Source organism: Dendrobates tinctorius, unplaced genomic scaffold (genome assembly GCF_039654945.1).
Source record: "Dendrobates tinctorius isolate UK_male_01 unplaced genomic scaffold, ASM3965494v1 ptg000250l, whole genome shotgun sequence".
Classification (NCBI taxonomy): domain Eukaryota; kingdom Metazoa; phylum Chordata; class Amphibia; order Anura; family Dendrobatidae; genus Dendrobates; species Dendrobates tinctorius.
This window is the reverse complement of record NW_027361917.1, coordinates 50,225,529-50,242,571: the sequence shown is the minus strand read 5'-3', so window position 1 is coordinate 50,242,571 and position 17,043 is coordinate 50,225,529. Positions and strand designations below refer to the sequence as shown.

Genomic DNA, 17,043 nt, shown 5'->3' with positions numbered 1-17,043 from the left:
AAAAACCAGATGTGTGAAAGAGGCCTAAGAATAAAATCAAGACCATCTATGATGAAATTGATGGTTCCCAGATCTCTATCAGAACTCAAAAGCACTTGTCTAATTGCGTCTACTCCACCCTCATGTGGAATTCTAGTGTACAGATTTTCCACATCTATGGATGTCATCTGGAAATTATCCTGCCAATCAATTTCTTTTAGAACTGTCACAAAATCTTTCGAATCTTTTATGTACGAAGGAATCTCCTTGAGGAGAGGATGCAGAAGCCAGTCTATGTACTGGGATAGGGGCTCCGTGAGAGAGTTGGAAGACTCTAGCGCTAATGAGGACATTATTCCGTCTGCATGTCCAGGTGATAGGAAGAATATCGCAGAGTCTACGTCATTCCCTTTAGACATAGACTCCACAGAGGAAAGAGGGGGCCCAAGCGGCAATTTACGAAAAAGGAAACAGGTGTCTTGGAAAACATAGAGGAGACTGATTCCATGCAAAATTTGGTCATCAATTTAACAGACCGTGTCCTGGAAAAGAGACATTTAGATGTATTGTCCAAGGGTCTTAATTATTGCATTCCTCAGGACTTTAATATGGTTGATTTCCAAATACCGTATATACTCGAGTATAAGCCGACCCGAGTATAAGCCGACCCCCCTAATTTTGCAACAAAAAACTGGGAGAACTTAGTGACTCGAGTATAAGCCTAGGGTGGGAAATGCTCCATAGATTATTCCCCCATATGGTGTCCCTCATAAGAAGCTCCATAGATTGTTCCCCCATATGCTGCCCCCCATAAGAAGCTCCATAGATTGTTCCCCCATGTGCTGACCCCAGAAGAAGCTCCAGATTATTCCCCCATATGGTGCCCCCATAAGAAGCTCCATAGATTGTTCCCCCATATGCTGCCCCATGCTGCTGCTGCTGCATGTAAAAATAAAAAAAAGACATACTCACCTCTCTGTCGCTGGGTGTCAGGTGCCGGTGTCACTGCTGGCACCTGAGATAATCACGTGTCCTGCGTCCATGGCTGCTCACCGCTATCTGCCACGTCATCAGTCAGTGACGTTCAGACTGCAGGGGGCGCGGCGCGCACTAACCACGTCACCGCGCCCTCTGCTGTCTGAAGTCACTGACCGATGACAGACAGCAGCAAGCAGCCATGGACGCAGGACAGGTGAGTATCGCTATACTTACCCGTCCTGACACTGTGTCTTGAGCCCCCAGCTTCTCCACGCTCTTTTCCTGCCTTCAGCGGTCACGTGGTACTGCTCATTAAAACTCATGAATATGCGCATATTCATGAGTTTTAATGAGCGGCTCCGCGTGACCGCTGAAGGCAGGAAGAGAGAGCACGGGGAGAAGCTGGGGGCTCAAGACACAGCGTCAGGACCCCCATTATGTAAAGAATTCCTTGCCTTATGGCCAATTTTTGAGATTAAAGAAATTTAATAGTCATAATGAAGGTTTTCAGAGACAAGCGAATGAATTGCGTAGCAGATTCAAAAAAAGAGGATATCCTGATTCTATTCTAGATTCCGCCTTACAGAGGGTTAATAGTGAACCAGTTATTAACGGGCAGATCAAAAAAGGAAAAGAGAAACGGTTTGTTTTTAGTTTTACATATAATTCTATGGATAGACACATTAGAACAGTCATCAGTAGAGTTGAGCGATACCATCCGATACTTCAAAGTATCGTATCGGATGGTATCGGCCGATCTTTAAAAAAAGTATCGGTATCGCCGATTCCGATACCGGAAGTCCCATTCAAGTCTATGGGACTTCCGGTATCGGAATAAGAAAAACCCTTTCCTGCCCTTGTACAGCCTCTCTGGGGTCTGTACGGGCCTTTCGGGGGGCTGTGCCGGCCTGCCAGGGGGTCTGTGCAGGCTCCGGTGGTCTGTGCCGGCCTGCCGGTGGTCTGTGCAGGCTCCGGGGGGCTGTGCCGGCCTGCCGGGGGGCTGTGCCGGCCTGCCGGGGGGCTGTGCCGGCCTGCCAGGGGGTCTGTGCAGGCTCCGGTGGTCTGTGCCGGCCTGCCGGTGGTCTGTGCAGGCTCCGGGGGGCTGTGCCGGCCTGCCGGGGGGCTGTGCCGGCCTGCCGGGGGGCTGTGCCGGCCTGCCGGTGGTCTGTGCAGGCTCCGGGGGTCTGTGCAGGCATCGTCCGATGGGACTACAAGTCCCATCGGGCGATGCCTGCTACCATGACAGTGATTGACACATTAGCCAATGATGGGACAGTAGTAGTCCCATCATCCGGTTAATGTGTTAAATGTAAAAAAAAAAAAAAAAAAAAAAAAAAAATTACATGCTACATTCATACTACATACTACATACATGCTACATTCATACTACATACTACATACATGCTACATTCATACTACATGCAACATACATACTACATATATACTACATGCATGCTACATACATACTACATATATACTACATGCATGCTACATACATACTACATATATACTACATGCATGCTACATACATACTACATGCTACATGCATGCTACATACATACTACATACATGCTACATATATACTACATACATACTACATATATACTACATGCATGCTACATATATACTACATGCATGCTACATACATACTACATATATACTACATGCATGCTACATACATACTACATGCTACATGCATGCTACATACATACTACATACATGCTACATATATACTACATACATACTACATATATACTACATGCATGCTACATATATACTACATGCATGCTACATACATACTACATATATACTACATGCATGCTACATACATACTACATGCTACATGCATGCTACATACATACTACATACATGCTACATATATACTACATACATACTACATATATACTACATACATACCACATACATACTACATGCATGCTACATATATACTACATGCATGCTACATACATACTACATATATACTACATGCATGCTACATACATACTACATGCTACATGCATGCTACATACATACTACATACATGCTACATATATACTACATACATACTACATATATACTACATGCATGCTACATATATACTACATACATACTACATATATACTACATGCATGCTACATATATACTACATACATACTACATATATACTACATACATGCTACATACATACTACATATATACTACATGCATGCTACATATATACTACATACATACTACATATATACTACATACATGCTACATACATACCACATACATACTACATACATGCTACATATATACTACATGCATGCTACATACATACTACATATATACTACATGCATGCTACATACATACTACATGCTACATGCATGCTACATACATACTACATACATACTACATGCTACATACATACCACATATATACTACATACATACAATACATTCATACAATACATACATAGACATACAGTACATATAACATAGAGTAACATACTTACCAATACTTGTCACATTGTTCCCCGAAGCCATTGTCGTCTACGGAATAAATATTAACATAACAAACCACAAAAATACTCACCCACGATCCGAAGCAGTCCACGAGTGTGTCCCACGACGATCTTGGGTAGAGAACTGCAGCATCAGCTGATGCTGCCGTTCTCTACGGGCTGCAGGAATCCAATGACGGAAGGTAGGTATCCTTCCGCACTGTATTCCTCCGCCACTTAAAAAAAAAAAAAGTCCCTAGTCTCACTTTATGCCATTGCTGTGTGGGAATTTCCCACACAGCAATGGCATAAAGTGAGACTAGGGACTTTTTTTTTTTTAAGTGGCGGAGGAATACAGTGCGGAAGGATACCTACCTTCCGTCATTGGATTCCTGCAGCCCGTAGAGAACGGCAGCATCATCTGATGCTGCAGTTCTCTACCCAAGATCGTCGTGGGACACACTCGTGGACTGCTTCGGATCGTGGGTGAGTATTTTTGTGGTTTGTTATGTTAATATTTATTCCGGAAAGACAATGGCTTCGGGGAACAATGTGACAAGTATTGGTAAGTATGTTACTCTATGTTATATGTACTGTATGTCTATGTATGTATTGTATGAATGTATTGTATGTATGTAGTATATATGTGGTATGTATGTAGCATGTAGTATGTATGTAGTATGTATGTAGCATGCATGTAGCATGTAGTATGTATGTAGCATGCATGTAGTATATATGTAGTATGTATGTAGCATGCATGTAGTATATATGTAGCATGTATGTAGTATGTATGTGGTATGTATGTAGCATGTAGTATATATGTAGCATGCATGTAGTATATATGTAGTATGTATGTAGTATGTATGTAGCATGTATGTAGTATATATGTAGTATGTATGTAGTATATATGTAGCATGCATGTAGTATATATGTAGTATGTATGTAGTATATATGTAGCATGCATGTAGTATATATGTAGTATGTATGTAGTATATATGTAGCATGTATGTAGTATGTATGTAGCATGCATGTAGCATGTAGTATGTATGTAGCATGCATGTAGTATATATGTAGTATGTATGTAGCATGCATGTAGTATATATGTAGCATGCATGTAGTATGTATGTGGTATGTATGTAGCATGTAGTATATATGTAGCATGCATGTAGTATGTATGTAGTATGTATGTAGTATGTATGTAGCATGCAGTATGTATGTAGTATGTATGTAGTATATATGTAGTATGTATGTAGTATGTATGTAGTATGTATGTAGCATGCATGTAGTATGTATGTAGCATGTATGTAGTATGTATGTAGTATATATGTAGTATGTATGTAGTATGTATGTAGTATTTTTTTTTTTTTTTTTTTTTTTTAACATTTAACACATTAGCCGGATGATGGGACTACTACTGTCCCATCATTGGCTAATGTGTCAATCACTGTCATGGTAGCAGGCATCGCCCGATGGGACTTGTAGTCCCATCGGACGATGCTTGCACAGACCCCCGGACATCAGCACAGCCCCCCGGCAGGCCGGCACAGCCCCCCGGCAGGCCGGTACAGACCCCCACAGGGTGCACAGCCCCCCGGCAGGCCGGCACAGCCCCCCGGCAGGCCGGCAGAGACCCCGGGCAGTCCACACAGCCCCCCGGCAGGCCGGCACAGCCCCCCGGCAGGCCGGCAGAGACCCCCGGAAGGCCCGAAATGACGGCGCATCATGATGCGCACACACCGCGCATCATGATGACGTCAGGCCGTCAATCAACTGAACTTCCGATTCCGATGCCGAATTCCGATATTGAAAAAATATCGGAAGTCGGTATCGGAATTCCGATACAGCAAGTATCGGCCGATACCCGATACTTGCGGTATCGGAATGCTCAACACTAGTCATCAGACAGAATTGGCACCTACTGGAAAGTGACAGAGACCTCACAGATGTGGTCAGTAGGGGTCCTTTATTTGCGAGTAAAAGAAGTACTAACCTTCGAGATTTATTAGTCAAGAACAGATTTCAAAACAAACGAAATAATTGGTTGGAATCTAGTACCCCAAAGTAAAATTATATATGTAAAAACTGTTCTTGGTGCCCATTTAAATTAAGTGGCAAAACTGTAAAAATGGGACCTATATTTCACGAAGTCACGGAATTCATTACTTGCAGGACCTCCTTTGTAGTGTATGCATTGTTTTGCCCATGTGGTTTTTTCTACATTGGGAAAACTATCCGGCCTCTCTGTGTAAGATTCAGAGAACATTTCAATTCCATCAGCACAGGAAAGGTTGTCCCTAGACTTATAGAACACATGAGGAAGGTACATGGGGGGAATGCGGAAGCATTACGGTTTACTGGCATTGAAAGGGTGTCTGCACCGCAGTATGGAGGGAGTCATAAAAAACATCTTTTACAAATAGAGGCTAAATGGATCCTCTGTACAAAAGCCACAGGTCCTTTGGGTCTAAATGAAAAAGTGGATATGTCCGTATTTCTCTGAAGCGGTTATGATTGCTAGTTTTATTGCATATGGTGTATGTAAATTATGCTTGTTTTTATTTTGGGTTTTTTTTAAGACACGTTCAGGTAAATGGTGGAGTTTCTTTTGTTCACACATGTGGTATAAATTAGTGTTTCCTTGAGCCTGAGCATGGGACTGTTGAAGTGCATTGTGCACGAAACGGCTGTCGTCCGTCTTTTTGCATTTCTCCCGTGCCATTGCCTGTGCTTTATTAACATGAAATAAAGTGAATCATTTCAAGAGAACGGTGAGTGCCATCCTGCTGTCTTTTTCTACTACGATATACATGTGTGTGTGTGTGTGGTGTTATAAAGTATTCTAATTTACTGAGATAATGACTTTTGGGTTTTCATTGGCTGTAAGCCATAATCATCAACATTAACAGAAATAAACACTTGAAATAGATCACTCTGTTTGTAATGACTCTATATAATATATGAGTTTCACTTTTTGTATTGAAGAACTGAAATAAATTAACTTTTGATGATATTCTAATTTTGTGATAAGCACCTGTATATGGTAAAATAAATGGTGTCATTCAAAAGTACAACTCGTCCCGCAAACAAGCACTTATTGACAGACAAATAAAGTTATGGCTTTGGGAAAAAGAACTGTTTCCTTACCCATAAGTTGTGCAGCCTCTCCAACGGGTTTAAGTCCAAGACTTTTTTCTCCAAGACAAGGAATGCTGACCTGAATAGCCAGCGGTCTAGGTTCTACTTGCCACTGCAGGGGACCCATACATACATTGCTCCCAATTTTTGCTCAATCCCCCTGATAAACCCTCTGTACAGAGGGGGAAACGCGTTGGGGAGGCTACACAACTTATGGGGAAGGCAATATAACCCTATGGGTAATTTATGATTAGGCCCACCCAAGGGTACTGCCCTTGTTAGGGCGGCAGCAATGCAGGGGCACGACACGGAGTGGTAATTTGTAACAAATACTCCCCCCCTTTCTATTTTTTGTCACCATATTGTCTGAAAGAAAAAGGGACGCATTCATTCCTTGGTGAAGTGACATAGTTGAAATGGAGATAAAGGAATCTCTTTATGGGTGAGACCATACCAGTTTTTATCTTCCCAGATATTGCCAACCTAATGCAACCTAATATGAAAAAATGTATTCGCTTACAAACATTTACTGCATTACAATTCTACACGATCAACAATTGTAAAATAAAAACTAGAGCCAATTCTCAAATTGTATCTGTCTTTTTCTTTTTTAGCAGCATCAAATCTATACAAATTAGCTACTTTTGTTCAAATTACAATTTTGTTGTTGAACAGTGTTATCATTATTATCATTATGCCATTTATGTCCCAATTGTGGCCAACTGGACGACAACACATATACTTGTATTGGATATGCTTAATACAATTTTCCAAAATTTTTATATCAATAATCCAGTAACAATGCAAAATGAATTAAGATGCCTTCTATAGTGCCCAGATGTGACTGTCCAATAGTCACCACTTTTTACTGGGTTTAATATTCTTCCCTCGTATAAACACTCATAGCTGGAATGCAAGGCACAAATGTATGTATGGAGTATAACTCTACTAAAAGGCTCTGGCATGTTCCACTGTATGGGCGTATAGTGGAGTACATCACCCATAAGGCCCCATTGCAAAACAAAAAACATACCACACAATATACTTTTCTCACTTTATGCCTCCACATAGATACAGTTGTTGCCAAAAGTATTGACACCCCTGCAATTCTGTCAGATAATACTCAGTTTCTTCCTGAAAATTATTGCAAACACAAATTCTTTGGTATTATTATCTTCATTTAATTTGTCTTAAATGAAAAACACAAAAGAGAATGAAGCAGAAAGCAAAACATTGATCATTTCACACAAAACTCCAAAAAATGGGCAAGACAAAAGTATTGGCACCCTCAGCCTAATACTTGGTTGCACAACCTTTAGCCAAAATAACTGCGACCAACCGCTTCCGGTAACCATCAATGAGTTTCTTACAATGCTCTGCTGGAATTTTAGACCATTCTTCTTTGGCAAACTGCTCCAGGTCATTGATATTTGAAGGGTGCCTTCTCCAAACTGCCATTTTTAGATCTCTCCACAGGTGTTCTATGGGATTCAGGTCTGGACTCATTGCTGGCCACCTTAGAAGTCTCCAGTGCTTTCTCTCAAACCATTTTCTAGTTCTTTTTGAAGTGTGTTTTGGGTCATTGTCCTGCTGGAAGACCCATGACCTCTGATGGAGACCCAGCTTTCTCACACTGGGCCCTACATTATGCTGCAAAATTTGTTGGTAGTCTTCTGACTCCATTATGCCATGCACACAGTCAAGCAGACCAGTTCCAGAGGCAGCAAAGCAACCCCAAAACATCAGGGAACCTCCGCCATGTTTGACTGTAGGGACCGTGTTCTTTTCTTTGAATGCCTCTTTTTTTCTCCTGTAAACTCTATGTTGATGCCTTTGCCCAAAAAGCTCTACTTTTGTCTCATCTGACCAGAGAACATTCTTCCAAAACGTTTTAGGCTTTTTCAGGTAAGTTTTGGCAAACTCCAGCCTGGCTTTTTTATGTCTAGGGGTAAGAAGTGGTGTCTTCCTGGGTCTCCTACCATACAGTCCCTTTTCATTCAGACGCCGACGGATAGTACGGGTTGACACTGTTGTACCCTCGGACTGCAGGGCAGCTTGAACTTGTTTGGATGTTAGTCGAGGTTCTTTATCCGACATCCGCACAATCTAGCGTTGAAATCTCTTGTCAATTTTTCTTTTCCGTCCACATCAAGGGAGGTTAGCCACAGTGCCATGGGCTTTAAACTTCTTGATGACACTGAGCACGGTAGACACAGGAACATTCAGGTCTTTGGAGATGGACTTGTAGCCTTGAGATTGCTCATGCTTCCTCACAATTTGGTTTCTCAAGTCCTCAGACAGTTCTTTGGTCTTCTTTCTTTTCTCCATGCTCAATGTGGTACACACAAGGACACAGGACAGAGGTTGAGTCAACTTTAATCCATGTCAACTGGCTGCAAGTGTGATTTAGTTATTGCCAACACCTGTTAGGTGCCACAGGTAAGTTACAGGTGCTGTTAATTACACAAATTAGAGAAGCATCACATGATTTTTCGAACAGTGCCAATACTTTTGTCCACCCTCTTTTTTATGTTTGGTGTGGAATTATATCCAATTTGGCTTTAGGACAATTCTTTTTGTGTTTTTCATTTAAGACAAATTAAATGAAGATAATAATACCAAAGAATTTGTGTTTGCAATCATTTTCAGGAAGAAACCGAGTATTATCTGACAGAATTGCAGGGGTGTCAATACTTTTGGCAACAACTGTAAGTGTGTTTTCCATCCCAGTATGTCAATAGGATGGCCTTTTTGCAATACACTGGGCCAAAAAGTCCCTATAGATACATGGATGGAGAATTAATTTCTGGAACAAACACAGAGAATGGTGTTCAATTGTAATATGAACACAGCCTGAGGTGGTCATCCAGTGATAGTGATTTATGACTTTGTAGTTAAAGGGGTTCTCCAGTCAAAACAAGTTATCACCTATCCACAGAGTAGGTAATAACTTATTGTTTGGTGGAGAACCGACCACTGATTGTTAGAACACGACCACTTCTACCCCCGTTGGAATGGAGCGAAGGTGGACATGCCCGACCACCTCTCCATTCATTCAATAAAGCGGTGCGGATTGATGCACTTGGCTTTTTCTTGGAGGAAGGGTGAGAAGGTGGAAAATTGTGAGCAGTCATCTCATTGCCTGTCTTGTAGAGGTAATAGCATACTGCTGTAGACTATGTGCTTACAGCTGCAGGCAAGGATGCTGTCACAGGTATAGTATAGGCTCCAATGAATGAACCGTAAACCCACAAAAAATGTATTTCAAGCACAAAAAATATATATTTTTATATTTTTCATTGTAAGTTGTAGTTTTAAGGTCTGTTTGCAACTTTATGCAATAAATACATCTTCTTCAACTCTACGTACTACATTGCCACCTACTGGATTCTAGCGGAAATGTCTTGTTTTTACCAACAGTATACATGACTTATGGATATGGGACGGACCCCCACTCCATCTTAAAGCCACCATAACTACAGTAAACCTAGGCACTAGAATAAATACACAACACATTATTTTGGTTGTCAAAATGGCCACAGCTTTATTTAAATCACAGGATTAAAACAATCACAGTAGGAGTCAGGTGAAGTGCTAGTTCATTGGGATTCACAAGTACTGTGATATCCCAGCTGTCTGACATACAGAACCAGGACAGACAGCCATAAAGGGGCGGCACGCACTGGCTTGCCATTCAAGCAAAGCCAGTAAACTTTCAGGGCACCAATGACCCTATTATCCTCACTCCTGTGCTTAACCACTGTGCCCGCCCCTGATTGACGTTACCATTACAATGTCCTTGAGGCTGGCCACCTAAGCTGAGCCTGTTCACCACCATGAGGTTTTACATCCTCTATTAGTTAAAATGAGTCCACCTTAACTTGTCTGCAACTTCCACCTGACTCCTAAACCGCCATCAGAGAGGCCATTTGACACCTTAAATTGACTCGACCCCCCATCAACCATGCCTAATAAAGCCATCAACCATTTCTACATGCTATGGAAAGACTGTGCATACAAGTAAAAAAATAAATAAATAAATAAATAAAATTCCAGAGCTCCGACAGATTAATTTTATCAATGCCATGCTACCAAGTTATGATCGATAATACGGTAACTACAGCAAAATAACAGTTGCTAAACATCCTGCAATGAGGATCCCATAATGGGGAATGTGGAAAGTAAACCATAGTTAAGGTCATAGCTACAATCTGAATACCTGTATAATGACATCTGTCATGCCTCAAAAAACTATTATACTGCATGTATTGTAGCCAGCTCTAAAAATTCACCAATTCACAGATTTTAGTTCTAGAAACCACCATTATTTACAGTAGCTGTGCAGTAAAATTTCTTAGACCCACTTACTATCACTACCTGAAAAGTGATGAACATATCAATAGAAAGATATTAAAAATAGGGAGTAATTAAAAACTATACACAATATAACATCAACATTATAACCGACCATAAAATAACGTTCAGAATATCTGGAAGTAGTAATTTAAATAAACCTAAAGCAGAAATAGTCTACAAAGGCATTATTAATAATCCTGCCACACCATTGTTAATTGTTTTTCATGCCCTTTGTGTTAATGCACTTGGTTATACCCTTAGCCGCTCCCATTGGCTCAAGGGCATCAGGAATAGGCATACTGCCCTTTGTTTTAATGCACTAGATTATACCCTTAGCCGCTCCCACCAGCTCAAGGGCATCGAGAATAGGCATATTGCCCATTCATGTTAATGCACTTTATTACATTACCCTTAGTCACTGCCACTGACTCAAGGGCACACAGATTAGGTACATTGCTCTTCAGTTTCATGCACTAGATAACTGCATTGTCCAGAAGACAACCTTGAAAGAAACATGGTTTGGTCAATATAAACAGTCAAAAACCGTGCCTCGGCATTCTCAAGTCACATGAAAAAAGAGAGGGTCCTTGAAGCTATAGATTGCATTGAAAAGCATGCCTACCTTGTTCTCTTCTCCCCTCCAGCTGCAGTTCCTGGCTCAGAGGAGACAATTTATTCTGTAGGCATGCAAAATATGATTGCCATGACCCCAGGGACTTTACCCTAACAGGGACCATACCGTGATGGTCACCCCTCCATACCAGGGAGCCATACCCGAGATGTTACACAGTCCACACCAGGGGGCCATACCTGAGATGATTACCCCCTCAAAACCAGGGTGCCATACCTGAAATGGTTACACTTCCAAACCCAGGGAGGTCATACTGTTATGAACACCCCCCCAAACCAGAGGTCCATACTTGATATGGTTACCCCTACTGACCAATTTATAAATAACTTCAAGGACCCACTAAAAGGAAGACAAATAACTGTTATTTTTTTGTTTTTTAAATTTTTAACTCATGTTCTTATTAAAATAAACATCAAGTAAACATCAAAGCATAAATAACATTAACACGCTGGGGGGAGTCCTTGAAGCTCCCAAATCTGGTGATTACCAAACATAAAATGTACCAACAATTACTCCCAGCCATTACCCCACTAGCTTGGGAGCACCATAGCCACAAGGGTTCCAATGTTCACTTGAATTTCCTGGGGATCCGACAAACCCTTGCCGAAACTCCCCTCCACATTTCACCAGGCCCAGAACCATATGAACTTCCAAAAAGAGGAATCCATATCCCAATAGATCCCGCAGACCAATTTCTAACCAACTTCAAGGACCCCCCCAACCACCAGGCTCCAGGTAATCCAGTCAGGCCTGTGCTATCCGCCATCTTAAGTAATATAAAATAAGCACTTGGTGGGTATACACCGATCCTTTTTTTTTTTTAATTATTATTCTTTATTAAAACAAATATACAATAGAACATCAAAGCATAAATAATATTAACATGCTGGTAGGAGTCATTGAAGCTCCCAAAATCTGGTGATTACCATACATAAAGTGAACATAAAATGTACCAACAATTACTCCCAGCCGTTACCCCACTAGCTTGGGAGCACCATAACCACAAGGGTTCCAATGTTCACTTGAATTTCCTGGGGATCCGACAAACCCTTGCCGAAACTCCCCTCCACCTTTCACCAGATCCAGAACCATATTAAATTCCAAAAGGAGGAAACCATATCCCATTGGATCCCCAAGACCATATTTAACCAACTTCAAGGACCCCTCCAACCGCACAAGATGTGGGATAAGTGAGGGTGAAAACCATGCAGGTTTACAACCAAGGTATACAACAGGTTAATAAAGGAAAATATCCCATCGTAAGGTCTAGAAATAGACAGAGATGGGCAATGCTGTGTTATATGCTGTAACCATAAATGAGAAGCCGCCTGCTCCTCTACAGCAGTTACAGACAGACTCTAATCACCAGCTGCACATAAATGGTAAGAAATATGTAGGTCTAATATAAGCTGCCTGCAGCCATAGGTGTGTGAGCAGAAAACTGCAAGTTCTGTATCCCAGTCAGTCACTCTACTACATACAATTACAATAGACGAGAGACAGGGCTGAAAACTGGGCCCATGATGTGTTTTCCAGAGCAATGTGCAGCATCACACTAGGAGTGCCCACTCACTGCCCGCCATGTGCGGAGTTATTAGTGCCCACTCAAATGTGCCGAGTTACACACCGATTATTTATTTTACACATGATAAAACATAAACCATTCATGCCTGTGCTATCCACCATCTTAAGTAATATAAAATAAGCTCTTGGTGGGTATTCTCTGATCATGCAACATATGAGGGAGACAATATACAGAAACAGGATGGATATATCTGGCAAGACAGCATGTAACATAAGAGGACTAAAGGCAGCAATAGCTACAGAAATCAAGCACTAAGCTGGAAGTCACGTCCAGATTATATGTACAGCAAGGAAAATGACCTGGAGACACAGGATGTCTATACACAGCATGATCCGTATATAGCAGAGTAAGGAGTGATATCATGTATACAGACCTGTGGTACAGGTTAAGTATACAGCACAGGAATAGAGCCTTTACACATATACCACATCTAGTGAATAACCTGGTTACACTGGATCTGTACACCCAGCCTCACAGTATGTAACAGAGATGAGGTCACATACAGATCATCAGACTCCATAACTGGGAAGGGGGGATAATCAGCACATAGCAGGGTCAGTATACAGTGCACTAACATGAAGTGCAGCCTTTCATCATCATACATATACCATCCCCGGACTGCTCCACTCTCACCAGTGTCTCTAATACATGTGACTGCCCAGCTCCACCATAGTAATTGCAGACACTGTATGTGTCCCTGCTCTGTCCTATCATACATAAACCCAGAACTCATGAAGACTCTGTATAATACAGCAGTAATGTGGTATATCAGAAATGTCTGCAGGGAGGTCACACAAAAGCTGCCTCTGCAATAAGTGAGGGAACATGGCAGCTACATGAATTTCTGAGGTAATCTTGATCCCAGATATGATGTAGGAGCTGATACTACCCTAGTACACACTACACAATGTCTGAGGTGAATGCAGAGTAGTATATCAAACATGTCTGCAGGGAGGTCACACGGAAGTTGTCTCACAGTCTGTGAGGAAAATGTAGCATGCACATGAGGGAACATGGCAGCTAAATGAATTTCTGAGGTAGTCTTGATCCCAGATATGATGTAGGAGCTGATATTACACTGGTACATGATGTCTGAGGTGAATGTCCTCCTATCATCTGTCGTGTGAGGTGATAACCCCAGTATTATACTCCCTGAAACTGCAGACATGCTTCCTCCTGTTCCTCCTGTGTAAGAAAGAGGGAGAGAGACAGATTTCCTGCTCTATATAAGCCCCACCCTCCTCACAGTAACCCACCCAGGCACAAACATACTGGGCTTCTTACTCTGAAAGCAACATCACTCTTGCTTAAAATCTACACCACTATACCAAAAAAGCTGCAGGAGTAAAGGTCCACCCATCCCCAAGTCATGTCCTCCTCCGCCTATGGCTCCAGTGGTTTCTGGAGGGAGGTTAACTGTTGTTGATACAGTATATCATTACATTTGCAAAAAGATAAAAACTTTTGCAGCAATTGTTTTCTTAACCAGTTCAGGATCAAGCCATTTAACGCCTTTCCTGCCCAGGCAAATTTTCATTTTTTTCTTTTTATACAGTATAGACAGTTACAGATTGATGTATTTCTATGCAGCTGTCAGGACAAAACCTAATAAAGTACATGGTCTCATGTGTAGAAATAAACAGAAAAAATGACCATATAAAATATAACTTTTACTGATAATTTTAAAAGAACTAAACAAAACAAATCCCCACAAAACTTAATACAAAAAGCAAGACAAGAAATAAGGGTATGAACCTATGAAACAGGTAATGATAGTCCAATACCAGAGATATACTCTTAGGGCTCATACTCACATGCAAGAAACTCGGACAAGTCTGGCACGTCAATTCCCGACACTGTCGCGGGCGCTCCGATTTGAGTGTTTAGTTGCGTGTATTTCTATGCAGCTGAACGCTCCACTCCTGAGTGCCAGCGGCAGTGTCGGGTATTGATGTGCAAAACTCGTCCGAGTTTCTCGCATGTGAGTATGAGCCCTTATAGTAAGAAAAATATCTAAACACTTACTAACTCTGTTCCTGCATGCTGCTGAAGGATACCCAATTTGTAAATAAAGTGCAGAAATAGTGCAATAAACAGCCTGCTTGGGATACCATGGGCAAACGTATGGATACAATGCTTATACTAGAATGAAAAATGTCTTTAATGGCTAACAGCCTTCAATAGACATGTTTCTAATTAAACATCAAGAGTGGAGATTAATAGGGACCTATACTCACCCTAATGAGCCCTGTTGCCTCTCCCTGCCTGACTGTGGAGGTTGGCACCCTACTGTGAAATGGTATAGTGCCCCCCGCTCAACGCTGGCAGCCCTAAATACCCTGATAAAGCACTAAAACAAGATATAATGATGGAAGTAATACTCCATAAATATGAGGACTGATCCACTCTGTGCTAAAGAGATGATGGTGCCCTATTTTGCACACAGTGGTCAGCTACCCATGTGTAGAGAATACAACAGAAGATATAAGGAGATGAAAATAGGCAATAACACTGTATGAGAAAAAGATATTCAATTCCACCACAATGGGCGATCAGAGTACCCAATTATATATAACACATAGTGATTAGTAAACCAGGCAGTCATAAGACCATCTTATAGAAATGGGCTAATAATATAGATATATCCAATGGTTCTAGTCAAATAAATAAGGTAATAAGTTATGGATGTAATACTCAGAACAAAATTAGAGATTCAGACAGCAGGTCTCATAGTTACTGTAAGCATTTATATCCATAAGACAATATACTGTATATACAGCTAGACCAACAGAAAGTCATAATGAAAATTTAGGCTATCATACAAGTTCTTCCCAATCAGAGCATAAGAGAAAAATAAACAATCATCATGATAGTTTTTCCCAATTTATATCCAGCTGGGATCATAGATAGCCATAGTGAATACACGTGCTTCCAAATCAAAATGGAATAAGAGTGTCATGGTCCAGTCCGGAGTTTATCTTCTGCTGTCTTCACTCCGGACTGGTCATGCGGGGGTTAATCTCCTCAGCCTCGTTCTGGAGCTAGCTGGGCTATTTCAATCCCTCACAGCCTGCTGACCAGTGTTAGTGATAGCTCAAGCTTGCAGTTTAGAGCCGCTGACCCTTGCACCCTGGTGATCCTCCTGCCTCTGACTGATATTCACGTGTATGACCCGGACTGATTTCTGACCCCGTCTCTTGGTATTCGTCTCTGCTGTTACGTTCCCTCTCTGGCATCTGACTCCCTGGCTTGTACCCCGACCACGTATTTCGTCTCATGTTTTGGACCCCGTGCTCATGTTCTGGTTTTCTGACTCTCGGCTTTGGTATTTTGACTACGTGTATTGCTGCTCCTTCTGGTACGTCTGCTCCTGCTAGTTTCTGACTCGGTTTGTCTGACTATTCTCTCTCGTTACCTGTGGCACCTGTGCTGTTGCCCAGGGTTGCTGCTCTTTGTGTGTAACCTCTCTTCCCTCACCAGCTCCCCCTGGTGGAGGTTTCACTATAAAGAGAAGTTTAACACTTATCATAAAAGCTTGTACCAACGCATTTCCCCCCTGCGTTCTCCAGGGTATCTCAGGGGACCAATGGGAGACATCTATCTCTCTCCACTTGGATAAAAGTGTATACCTTCCATAGCGAAAGAAGCCACTTAAATAGATGAGTATGCATTGCTCACCGTCTTCTGATTCAAGACTCTCGCCTCTGCAACCCAGAAGTGCGTCATTGGCGCGCAGATGCGTTCCATGCCAAATGGAATTGGAGAGTTGAGGTCAGAAGTACAGGAGTGGAGTGTAAATGCACTCCACCTAAGCCAGAAGTCCCCTGATCTCACTGCTGGACCCAGAAATACATCAATGGAGCTCACATGTGTTCCATTATACATACTGGATATGA

At 41.7% G+C, this 17,043-nt stretch overlaps 1 protein-coding gene across 1 annotated transcript in view; it reads right to left on the bottom strand.

Moving 5' to 3' along the window:
* Positions 1-17,043, bottom strand: part of CCDC170 (coiled-coil domain containing 170) — a 371,660-nt gene that overhangs the window by 146,301 nt on the left and 208,316 nt on the right. The window lies entirely within an intron of this gene.